The 12,042-nt window shown below is 35.8% G+C and overlaps 1 protein-coding gene across 2 annotated transcripts in view; it reads left to right on the top strand.

Annotated features, from left to right (window-relative positions):
• Nucleotides 1-626: 626 nt before the first annotated feature.
• Nucleotides 627-12,042, top strand: part of LOC145671416 (cytochrome P450 6k1-like) — an 82,594-nt gene continuing 71,178 nt past the window's right edge. Inside the window, exon 1 of one of the 2 annotated variants that reach the window (XM_081740586.1) lies at nucleotides 627-781. The gene's annotated coding sequence lies outside the window, so the exon portion shown is untranslated. Of the gene's footprint in view, nucleotides 782-7,943; nucleotides 8,043-12,042 lie in introns of those variants that run through there. The other variant, XM_081740587.1, reaches the window with a different exon arrangement.

A 12,042-nucleotide genomic window follows, 5' to 3' on the forward strand; every position in this document is an offset into this window, starting at 1 on the left:
TACCACTGAACCACCGCGGCACATTTTGTCATAGTGTACAGTTATAAGAGTGCCTCACAGAATGATGGTTCCTCTCTAAATATTTTGAATTCAAAAAAAAAAAAAAAACTAAAAATAACAAACTAGTTATATTTCAGAAGAGCTCAGTCTTACCTTGTATCTGTCATGCCTTCTCACATATAGGACCTGGGGCAACTGCCTCACTTCCCCCACTCACGGCCCAAGTTTTCAAAAAAAAAAAAAATACATGAATAAGAAAAGCAGCTAACGAATATCAGTTGAAGAAAATGGTCGGGGCCTTCATCCAGCAGTAAATTTATAACGCTTTAAATAATGCTATTAGGAATTCAATGGGAATAGGAATTGAAGAGTATTCCTTACTAAAAATACAAAAATCAATACCAGAATTTGTAAGTGTGGATTTGAAGTTGTATTTATTTTCATCGGTCTGCACTGATCATGAATTCCTATTCGTTCTAAGTCTTCTAATGTTATATTCCTGTTCGTGTGGAAGTACTGCTTCTATCAAATTGTAATCACAGGACAATTACATTCATAGAAGGAAAGAGAAAGGAAATATCGCAACATCAAACTCGATTTGCGCATGCGTAATAACAGCACAATATTACTGCCTCACTCCAGTTGTTTCATATTCTTGATCCAAGTGAATGTAGAAGTGCGAAGTTATGTAAATGCGTTTTATTTATATGTTACGCTATCATTCATGGGAACCAAAGCTTTAAGTTATTACAAGTTATAAGAATTCCGTGTGTTAGAATCGGTAAGTAACAAGCTTTGACAGTACGTTTTTACATTAGGTTCTTATATTTATGTATTCCTTTCCAACATAGAAATGTCATCCTATTCAGAAAAATTATCTTAATTCGACTGTTATTCTTTTTTTTTTCTGTCTCTTTTCTTATATGGTGCATGCTTCTAAAGCCCATTATCAACAGAATGAGTGAAATGAAGCTGTAAGCACAGTAAGTATGAGTTCCCTATTGGCTATACGGTTACCAAAAACGACTCTGACGCGGGAGTCTCGGGTTCGAATCCTGAGAGAAGCTCATCATATTAGGATCCCACGTTAAGCTGTAAGTCCATATAGCCACAGTGCTAAACTGCATAACAGCATGCTTAGTGATGGGCAGTGGGAATATTCACGGTGGGAAGGAATTTTAAAAATGGGAATATTCCCGGGTTTTTTCCCTGGCATATAAATTCCCAGAAAGGAATTTATTTCCATTCTTTTACTTTATCTTCCAAATTATAAGAATCATATGACTAATTATTTTAATATATTATGATTTACTTCTACACTTTAAATAATTTGGAGGTTAAAAAATTTAAAATTCTTTTAAACTTTATAAAATATATATGATTGTTTCAGTTCCATTTCCATTTGCACTAAAAAGTAGCAAAGAACTAATTTACTCTTTTACTAATGATGAAAAGAAACAAGTTTGTAAAGTAATGTAGAATTATGTAGAAATAGAGATGAAGTACTATTAATAAACCCTGTACCACCGTTAGACCCAGACGTCGGTCTGTCTCCTCTCTCTGACTCGAATTTCTGAAGAGGTAGTCGGACTTCTCTTACATGTGAATTAACGCATGAAATTTCGAGAAATGGGCAGGAAGAAGGCCGTGTGTAAAAATGTTACGTGCAAAATTACAAAGATAATAAAGTATCTTGTAAATATTCTGAGCGCAAATGTTGATAAAATAGTGGGGCATATGTCTTCTGGCAGTTTCCCAACCTAATTTGTTCATAACATTTAAACATTTAATATGTTTATAATATCAGTAGTAGAGTCAAGTTTGGAAAATCCACTTACAGATAAATTTAAACTGTTTAGCGGTTTAAAAGTATGTTGACTTACTATACCATTTTTGACACACATTTACTTTCATAAAACATATTGTCCATTTATGCGTACTCTCTAAATATAATAAAATGTTAATAAAATAACATAATACCGTTCAGAATATACATTTTAAAGACTCCTAGTAATAATTTACTGTGAAATAAAAACGAATTTAATTTAGAAATCATAATATAGTAATAGAATTCATTTTTTGTGATTGTACATAAATTCCCGGAAAAATTCCCATTTTGGGGGATCTTCCCAGGGAATATTTCCGAAAAATATCTTCCCGGGAATATACCCATCACTAAGCATGCTAAACTTCAAAATAATTAAGCTGGATCCTGTATATATATTTGTATGTGTGACTAGGAGCGCAGTCAGAGAGGGTTTTAGGAAGACAAAGCTTTACCTGATGTGTGGAGTGACGCAAAAGGACAAAATTAAGAATGAAGTGATCCGGAAAACAATAAAGGTGAGACCAGTAGTAGAACAACGACAAGAAAGTAGACTGAGATGGTTTTGACATAAGAAAAACACCTTTAGAAATGTAACTTATCGACTGGCTGCTATAGAACTGGGTGGGAAGTGGGCCCGGGGCCGTCCAAAGGGGAAGCAATTAGATTGTGTTAAGAGCGATATTCTGTAGTGTTGGGTCACAGCAAATATGACAAAAGACAGAAACAGGTGGATGACAGCGAGCCAAAAAGCCGACCCCCAGCTGACTGGCGAAAAAATAAAGGCTTAGAAGATGATCATTACCGGACTAAGTGAAAGGCTATCCATGCGTTTGCAACGCGTTTCTATGGCTCATGCGTACGCTTCACGGCTGCATACGCGAAAACATGCGCAGAATATGTCGACTCGAGCGTATTTTGAGCGTTTCAGAACAATAGACCGCCTCCTGTTACAGAATCAGTAAAAGATGTCTAAAGGAAGGGGGAAAAAAGAGAAAGACATGTTGCCAGTGAAATTCGCCGTGCTGTAGTCTTTGTCTATTAATGAGATCTACTTTAAATCTGCATTTTTTTTTTAACATAAGGAGAAACTGCAGCTAAGAGCAATACTTTTTCGATAACCATCATGTCTTCTTACAAGAAACCAACAGAAGCAGGTAATTCTGATTCTACCCTTCCGGCGCGGGAAATAATAATAATAAAAAAAGACCTGGAAACACAGGCTGGCTCACAGTATGATTTATAACTCTGGCGAAAGTAAAATTACCTATTAGCCACCTAGGTCGCGTTCGCTAAGGGGGGGGAAGTAACAGGCCCGTATCCAGGGGGGTCTAGGAGGCTGCCCCCTAAATTTTTACTCCCTAAAATTTTCACGGCAGGCTTGCAAGTGAACTATAATATGGTGATGAACTATAATATAGTTGGATCGCCCCCCCCCCCTAACTTCAGCCGGGCCCCTACATTTTTGGGTTGGCTACCGGCGTGGGGGCTAACGATCGGAAACGGATCCTCGAGTAGGCATAGACTTAAACACGCGCACGAGTCTCAATCTACTCTTACAGGTATCTTGGATACGTTTCTTTCCCCTTTCCAACTTTTCACGTACCTAGTGATGACATGGCACTAATCATGGATAATGTTAAGGAATCACATTGTTATTTGTCTGCTTTGTCAGATGTTCTCTTCCTCTTGAATAACTATTTCTATGAATCCACTGGAAACAAACAGGCCTACAAAAACAGGTTTATGATAGTTGTTCATTTTTTCACGCATGATCTCCTGTTTCATTATTTTTCAATAGTAAAAGAATTATAAATGTCATAGATGAAGTTTCGCTACTACTGCTGCTTTTAGTGTATTTGGAAGGACCACAAATACCGAAAACTCCAACTGCAACGTAAAATGTTCCGTTGCTGGTTGATCGCTCGCTGTCTAGTACAAATTCTAAAATTTTGGTTACTATCTGGTCTATTTTTTAAAATGGATTTTTATTTCACATTTCACTCTCCCTAACACGTTTTTAAATGGTAGATTGATTCTTTTACTTTCATAAGTGAAAAGTTATCTGGATATAGATCATGCTTTGAGTTTCATTGACATTTTTCTAATCGTCATATAGTAATGTTTCGTAAAATTTGCAGATACAATTGTACAACTTCTTGCTTTGGTAGTTTTGTGGCTTTCTTTGTTTCTTGTAACCATGTATTGAATGTTCATATCTCTTGTGGGTGTTATTTCGTCACTTCGTACAATTTTGATACACATTATATTTATTATCAGAGGTTTAAACGTAATAAAGACAGCTACTTGTAATTTTGCCGTGTACAGCAGACTATAACCCACGCATATAAATAACATATGCACATTATTTATAGACTATATGAAAAAAATATTCAAAATTAAGTTACCGAATAGCGAATTAATTAGAACAAGGAATTGGTGTACGTTGGCATGCGCTTAACCACAATAACCATACATAATTGTGAAAAAAATAATTTAAATAGATTGACTATTATTATTATTATTATTATTATTATTATTATTATTATTATTATTATTATTATTATTATTATTATTATTATTATTATTATATGTGATAGATAGACACTTTTTCTTGTTTAGTCACAGTGGATTTGCAACTTGTACTGCAAGTTCAAGGTTACAAGACCTCTGTTTGCTTTTATAGTAGATAACATTTGCAATGTCATGTTTGCGTCATTGCAGCAAAATTCACAGTCACTAAAGTTTTTAAAAACACGCCAAAATAATTTTTCTATAATTTTTGTCTTTGTTGTATTTTTCTTGTTCTGCTGAAACACCTGGTTATTTCTTTCTGGTGCAAAGCAGTGCACATGTCTTTATTTTAAGCATATTTCAATTATTTTCATGAGACTTTGTTTTAAATGTAACTGACTTTTCTGGTACCACTGAGATCGAACCAAGCCCCAGACATTAGCGCTCTGCAACTTGAGTCACTATGCACTGCTTTTAAACCTGAGTAGAAAAAATGAAAACAATCAAGTCTGCTTGTTCTACGTCTCATGTTCATGAGTGCCCGCATAGTTTTTTTTTTTTTTTTTTTTTTTTTTTTTTTTTTTTTTAGGGTGGGAGAGGGACAATTTTTGATTGGAAATAGCACAACCAAATTTTAACTATAGAGAGTGTTTCAAAACAACAACAACAACGTTTGGGAGATGATTTCTGACACCAAGATAACACAAAAAGTATAGACCAACTTGGGTGCACAAATGCTTCCTTTCGGAGTTATAGGCTGCCGAAACATGAAAAAAATAATCTTTAAAGGTCCATAGCTCCAAAACTATGGGACCTACCGTAGTCACGTCAAGACTTCACTTAGAAACTAATATGTTCCCTATCCAAATATCCATGTTTTAGAATTTTAAGGTACTCACGCAACAATTTTTATAGAGTGGGTTTGGTTACGGGCATATAATTTGAAGTACTCACGAACTACCTCTATAAAAATTGTTGCGGAAGTGCCACAGGATTTTGAAACATGGATATTTGGATAGGGCACATACTAGGTCTTAAGTGAAGTTTTGACCCGAATACGGTAGTTTCCATAGTTTTGGAGCTATGGACCTTTAAAGTTCATTTTTCCATGTTTTCAACAGCCTATCAGACGTGCCGGCTCAGACGATGCTCGGTTGTTTTTCGGCTTCATTGAGTTCATATGATGAAGATACGTATGGGTAGATCCTCTATTTTATAACATCCTTGGAAAAAATGCTGTTCCCACAAGCGGCAATGGATGTTTCTGCTTAGTAAATGTGACTTCAACACATATAACAGAAATTGTTTGGACTGCATTGACGATGCATGTTGCTCTTTTTAATCATTCAGCACCCTTGAATATACCTGAAAGGAAACAAGAAAACCATCATTATAAAAACAATTTGTGGGTTGTCACTTTAGTTACACATTACTACATTTCAGTATACTTAAAACATTATTATTATTTTTAACTGACGGGACCAAGAATAATGACGTCACAATATGCAACTAACAATATGTGATTAATACGATTTAACAATATGTGACTAAACTCATTTCAGAAACATTTTTGCAGTTGATGGTGTAATTAGTTAAAATCGAGACAGACTGTACCAATCAACACCTCCAGCGGTGCAATAATGTTCTGTGCTATATAAAGTCCATTATAAAAAGTAATAGGTATCACTATTAGAATAGATATTATTATTATTTATAATAAAAATATCAAACAAAGGGTTAACTACCGCAGATGGCGGCCCCCAAACACAAAATTTACGGAGAAATGAACAGAATCATACGAAATGTGATATATATATATATATATATATATATATATATATATATATATATATATATATATGTGTGTGTGTGTGTGTGTGTGTGTGTGTGAATGTGTGTGTGTGTGTGGGTGTGTGTGTATAAGCGATGTTCAAAATATTTATGAAGTTGAAAAACAATGCAGTGAAGAATCAGGGAAGCAGAATTGTCTTCAGTGGCGTATTTAGGAGGCTATCGGGCTCAAGCTCCCCCCGAAATAAATTTGTTACTTTTTCACATTCCACGTACAACAATAATCCTTCTTACCATTTCTAAGAATTTCATTGACTTCCCATTCTCCTTTCCATTCCACTTTCCATTCCATTGACTTCTTATGCTGTTTGTTCAGAAATAATACTGTATTTGTCAAATTTCATTCCATGTAAGAACTTCGTGTTTTTTTCTTTCTTTCGTCCTTTCTATTTTTCTGTTTCTTTTTCTTGACGTTACTTTATTTCCTTTCGCCTATCATATACTTTATCGTCCGTTGTCAGTTGTGATCCAAGTCGGCCGTCATCTGTAACACAAAAACTAAGAGGAGTTGATAAGCGAAACTGGTGTTCCACACCACTTGCGCGGATATCAGCATAACGGGACTTTTATTATAGCAAAGGAAAAAACTACATCGTTTAGTTATTTTAAAAACAAGGAAATATTTGAATGAAAGAAAATCAAAACAGGGGAATAATTAGCCCGAAAATTAGGTAGGCCAAGAAGGTGCTTCCTTTTTCTTTAATGAAAAGAATAAAAGGTTAGATTCACTCCTTTTTTTTTTTTTTTTTTGATTATATCATATAGGATTTATCGGTCTGCAATTCTTGCCATTAAAACTTCAATTTATGCATAAATTAAAATACATTTAATTCTCAAACTCAGGTGGGCAATTGCCCACTTCCTTCCCTATGCTTGGCATTGTCCCTCGAAACAAAATCCTAAATACACCACTGATTGTCTTCAACATTGGGAGGTAGGCAGATTTGAGACTTATTCCAGAGAAGGGAGATGAAACTCATATTACGGTAAAGGCGCCGCGGTGGCTCAGTTGACAGGAGAACCCCGAGGAAACCCTCACACACGGTGTTTGTCCACCAAGAGGAGGAGTTAAGATTTCACATCAGATTACGTCACTCACAGTCGCATTCTTTCATTTTCATTAAAAATGGGAATGCCAAGATAAATCAATTTCATCTCACTTTCCTTTGTGGCAGTCGGAAACAAATATCACATTAAATCCAAAAAGCACTTTTCATGTCAGATTATTGGGTTAGACAAGTTTGGGGGAACATGACCCCCTCATCCCCCCGGGATTTGCATCAGTGAGGTTAACAAATGTTAGAAAGGTCATCGCTGTAAGGTGATTCATAAGGGAGAAAACTTAAATTATGGACTGTATGTGTTCGCGGATTGATGCGATATGAGGCGAGGTGGCAATAAAGCGTAAAATGACAGTGTTTCAAACCCACTGTTATTAACTAACTTACAATATGTATGCTGTTGTATTATCATGGGAGTCAAGGTGGAACAAAAAGATCCCTGCGGGACTTCTAAACCCGTTCGCTCGCTGACGCTTGCTCAGCTACGTTTCGTAACGTAAGTAATTCACTTTTTTTATCAATAAAGTTGTGTTCAAAGTAGACTAAATATCACGTGACATTGGTAGCGCAACTTCATGGAAAATTTAACCTCACCCTTTGGGAAGACATATTTAATCGGTCGCATTGTAGTTTGCAGCACTTAACAGTACCAAGGTATTAATTTTGTGCAATAATACTATACTGATGTATACAGGTGTAGGAACGATCAAAAGAAGCGTGAAAATAATAATATATTTCTGATTAATAATAGTGACTAGTGAAGGCCAGAAATGAAACCAGGGTAATTGTAGGTAAGATATATAAAAGTAAGAACAGTTAAGTTGTAATATAACGTTGAAAACAGATTTATGTGGCTTTTATCCGTGGCAGTTTAGTCCAAATTAATGTGTCGCGAAATCCTGGATGTTCAGTAAAATATCGTCAGTCAAAAAAGGTTGAGAACCACTGCACTGGACTTAGTTGGGTATATGCTGTATGCTCCTGTATACACATTGTTGTACCATCACATCACTGATGATGGTATTCGTGCGGCTTTATTTCCCTTACACACTCATTTATGCGTGGACAATTAGTTCTTTCTTATTTTCTTCAACGTAGTAACATAAATAGAAACTCAGTTGATTTTTTGGACTATTAAATTTGAACAGCAAAATTTCGAAAATTCATTCCGTTTAATGGCAAATGCGTACCCAACTTTCTTATGACTTATCTACATAAAGTATGAATTAGATTACGTAATACTTCCACGCCATATGTTGCAACATGATGCAATTCAATAGGTATACAAATAAAACTACACGTGTTATATAGTTTTCGAGATCCCGCAAGGAAAAAACATATTAGTCCAAATGAAATTATGATCAGAGGTTCGCGCCAGAAACAGAAACAAAAAATCATTTCTTTTAGGAAGAGAGGAAGAAGAAAACGAAGGTGCTATGTTGAAGTTGATTATACACAATTTTAGAACTCAGTGCCTCTAGCGCTTTTGTTGTAATAAGTGTTCTGGATATTACACTGTACGCAATTAACACGAATAATTACGTAACACAGTAAGTTCTAAATTCTTTATTGCCTTAAATAGAATAAAAATAGGTAAAATGTCTGTCAAGTAAGGTTGCCAACCACGGACGGCGCCAGAAGCGCCTGATAGGGTGGGCGGAAAGAGGCGGACCTATTTGCTGGGTGGGCGGACAATGAAAATGAGAACTGGGCAGTGTAGACATGTTTTTAACAATAATTAAGTTTCATTTTTATACTCTTTAGTTAGCTAAGGCTCAAACCGAAATAGGGGAGGAACAAGGATGTGGAAAACAGCTGTCTTGGCCTTATAGAAGGTACAATTCCGGCATTCACCTGGTGGAACTGAAGAAATGCAGGACTTAGGATGGGCTGCGGGAGTACGTGGCTATATGCTCGACCTACCGAATTTCGTCTGGCAGACACGCTATCTCTATTTCCAGTTAGTAACGTTGTGTACTGTGTAGTCGATGAAGTTCAAGACAGCTTTATCTCCTCTCCCTCCTAGAATGCACATGAATGCATAGAGATAAAAGAAGATTCAAACAACACAGACTAACAGATAATACTCCACCTTTCGTTAATAAAATAAAATACACAAGTAGGTAAAGTAAAACAAGATTTTTTGACGTGATCTCTATATGCAGCAGCAAAGACCTATGTTACTAAAAGAATAGGGAAATTCGACAGCATGATTGTTTGATCATAGCTTACATAGATATCTTTGAAACTAAAACTCAAGTTAGCAAAATAATAATAATAATAATAATAATAATAATAATAATAATAATAATAATAATAATAATAATAATAATAATAATAATAATAATAATAATAATAATAATAATAATTTTAAAAAAATGAATAAACAAGTGAATAGCAAATTTACAAAACTTCTTCATGATCCACAGAAAGAATTTATGCATTAATGTATTTTAATGTATTTTAAACTATGAAGGACTGATCACATGGTACGAACAGGCTTACAATAAACTTTCATACCTGCACTTTAATGAAGAGCAATGTGTCGATCTTTATGTCCAGCATCGAATGCATTACCACATCCTCTACAGCAATATTCATTACAATTTTTCTTTCTACTGAGAGGAAACAAAGATCGCTTAGGCGACCGTTTGCCATTCGATTTTTTAGATGTTTTAACCCTCTAAGACACGAGAAAGAACGCTCACATGGTGAACTAGATACAGGAATGGTGACAACAATTACGGCTAATTTGTGAATTTCATGAAAGCCATTTTCAAACGATCCATTCCTTCAGTAAACTGAGAAACGGAGGTAATTTTGCATTGCTTTTCCTCCTCATAACGTTTCAACATTTTAGGAAGAAGTTTCAGTTTCACCTCTACACTATCGACATCACATCCATAATGATGTGCAAGTGGTTCAATTTTCTCAAATGAAAGTGTTCATTTTTAGGGTGAAGACAGATTATCCCACATAGAATACCTGTGTTTTCTATAAAACGCCTACTCATTTCTGCAAATATTCTGTCGAGTACAGGAAGAAATATTCTAAGTTTGTAGTCTTCTTGGGATTGGATATCTTCTTCCTCAACCGGTATTTGCTCGTCAGTCATAATATACTGACGTAAATGATGGGGCAGTGATCGTGTTCTGGACATTGGACCCATTAGAGATATACAGTTAATTTCAGCAAGATTCAAAGACTCATTCCAAATTTTTTCGAACTCCTCGACTGAGTTTCGAATTTCGGTAAAATAACCCACTACACCCTTTGTAACTAAAACAGCATTGGCCAGTGTGCTCTCCTTACTTTGTAGATGATCTGACAATCTCTGACAATCTTTTCAACTTTCCAAGAAAAAGTGTGAACAAGTTGAGTTCGAACACAAACTGAAAATTAATTTCACTCAATAGACGTCTTTCTTCAGAAGAGCGACTGCAATTTTCATTACTTATCTCAGCAAGTGTTAGAGTAACTTCAATAAACGTTCTCTTTATAGCCACAGAAGCTGCAACCTAAGATAAACGAGTAAAAAATATTTTGTTAGTAGTTCAGAAGACACTTAATGCCATAAATAATACTATATATTGAATATCATACAAAGATAGTACAGGGTGTCCGAGAAGTCCTTCCCTAATTACAGAAATTGATAACTCAGGCTAGAAATAAGATAGAAATATGAAACTGGTGTTGAATTGTTTACAAACTATAAAAGTTTTTGTCTGTGTTAGGTTTGTTCTGTTTTACCAAGTCTCATTTTTTTTTGTTTTTTTGTTTTTTTGTTTTAGGTTTGTAGTACGTAAGTAAGAAGCCCAAGAAGCCATGCCAACCAACCAGGAGAGGCACAGTGTGTCCTGTGGTACCATGAGACACGATCACCAACCACGGTGCAGAGACAGTTCCAGACAACATTTGGGAGGACTCCACCTGATGTCAAGAGCATTAAAGCCTGGTATGAGAAGTTCAAGAACACAGGGTCGGTTGCTGACCTTCCGAGGTCTGGTCGACTAAGAACCTCAGCAGACACGGTGGAGGCTGTGCGGCAGTCGCCTAGATGTGCTACGTGCTACCAAGGGTGCTCATGTGGAAGTGTACTGATGTGACCAAAACTTTTATAGTTTGTAAACAATTCGACACCAGTTTCATATTTCTATCTTATTTCTAGCCTGAGTTATCACTTTCTGTAATCAGGGAAGGACTTCTCGGACACCCTGTACATTAGAAGCCGTCATTTTCTGTGTAGTATCACTGACGACACCTCAGCAATATACAAAGGACGCGATGACCGATTAGTGGAAGCTCATTATGATGATGCAGTGTCCTGTCCGAAAGTCGATCTTTGAAATCCCTGGGCAAAGTGAACAAATGATGGCATGGCATAACCTTCCATGGAACACTGATAACGTCTTAAGAACGGGACCTAGAGTAGGATTCAAATAACTTATATTTCCACTGGGAATCGAATCTAGAACTCAGCGGGAACACTGGAAGGTCAATAGAAGTAGCATTATTTCGCATCTGTTTATTTTCATGGTAACTGTTCGGACAAAATGTGGACCAGTAATAATTTTCGATAACTACAGCGGGAAGCGCGCGATAATCCGAATATTTGCTTGAGCTTTTCGGGTTATTAAATTGTTTGGCGTAAAAAGGGAGTTTTCAAAAGTCACAAATCCAGTTACATTTGGCAAGGTTTAGTTCTAATCCAAAACATGTACAGTACCGTATATGTAGTTAAACATTCAAAAGTCATTTGAAACAGTCTTGTATTCAAGAAAAGTCCAAAGG

This window comes from Thermobia domestica, chromosome 15 (assembly GCF_964235325.1).
Source record: "Thermobia domestica chromosome 15, izTheDome1.hap1.1, whole genome shotgun sequence".
Classification (NCBI taxonomy): domain Eukaryota; kingdom Metazoa; phylum Arthropoda; class Insecta; order Zygentoma; family Lepismatidae; genus Thermobia; species Thermobia domestica.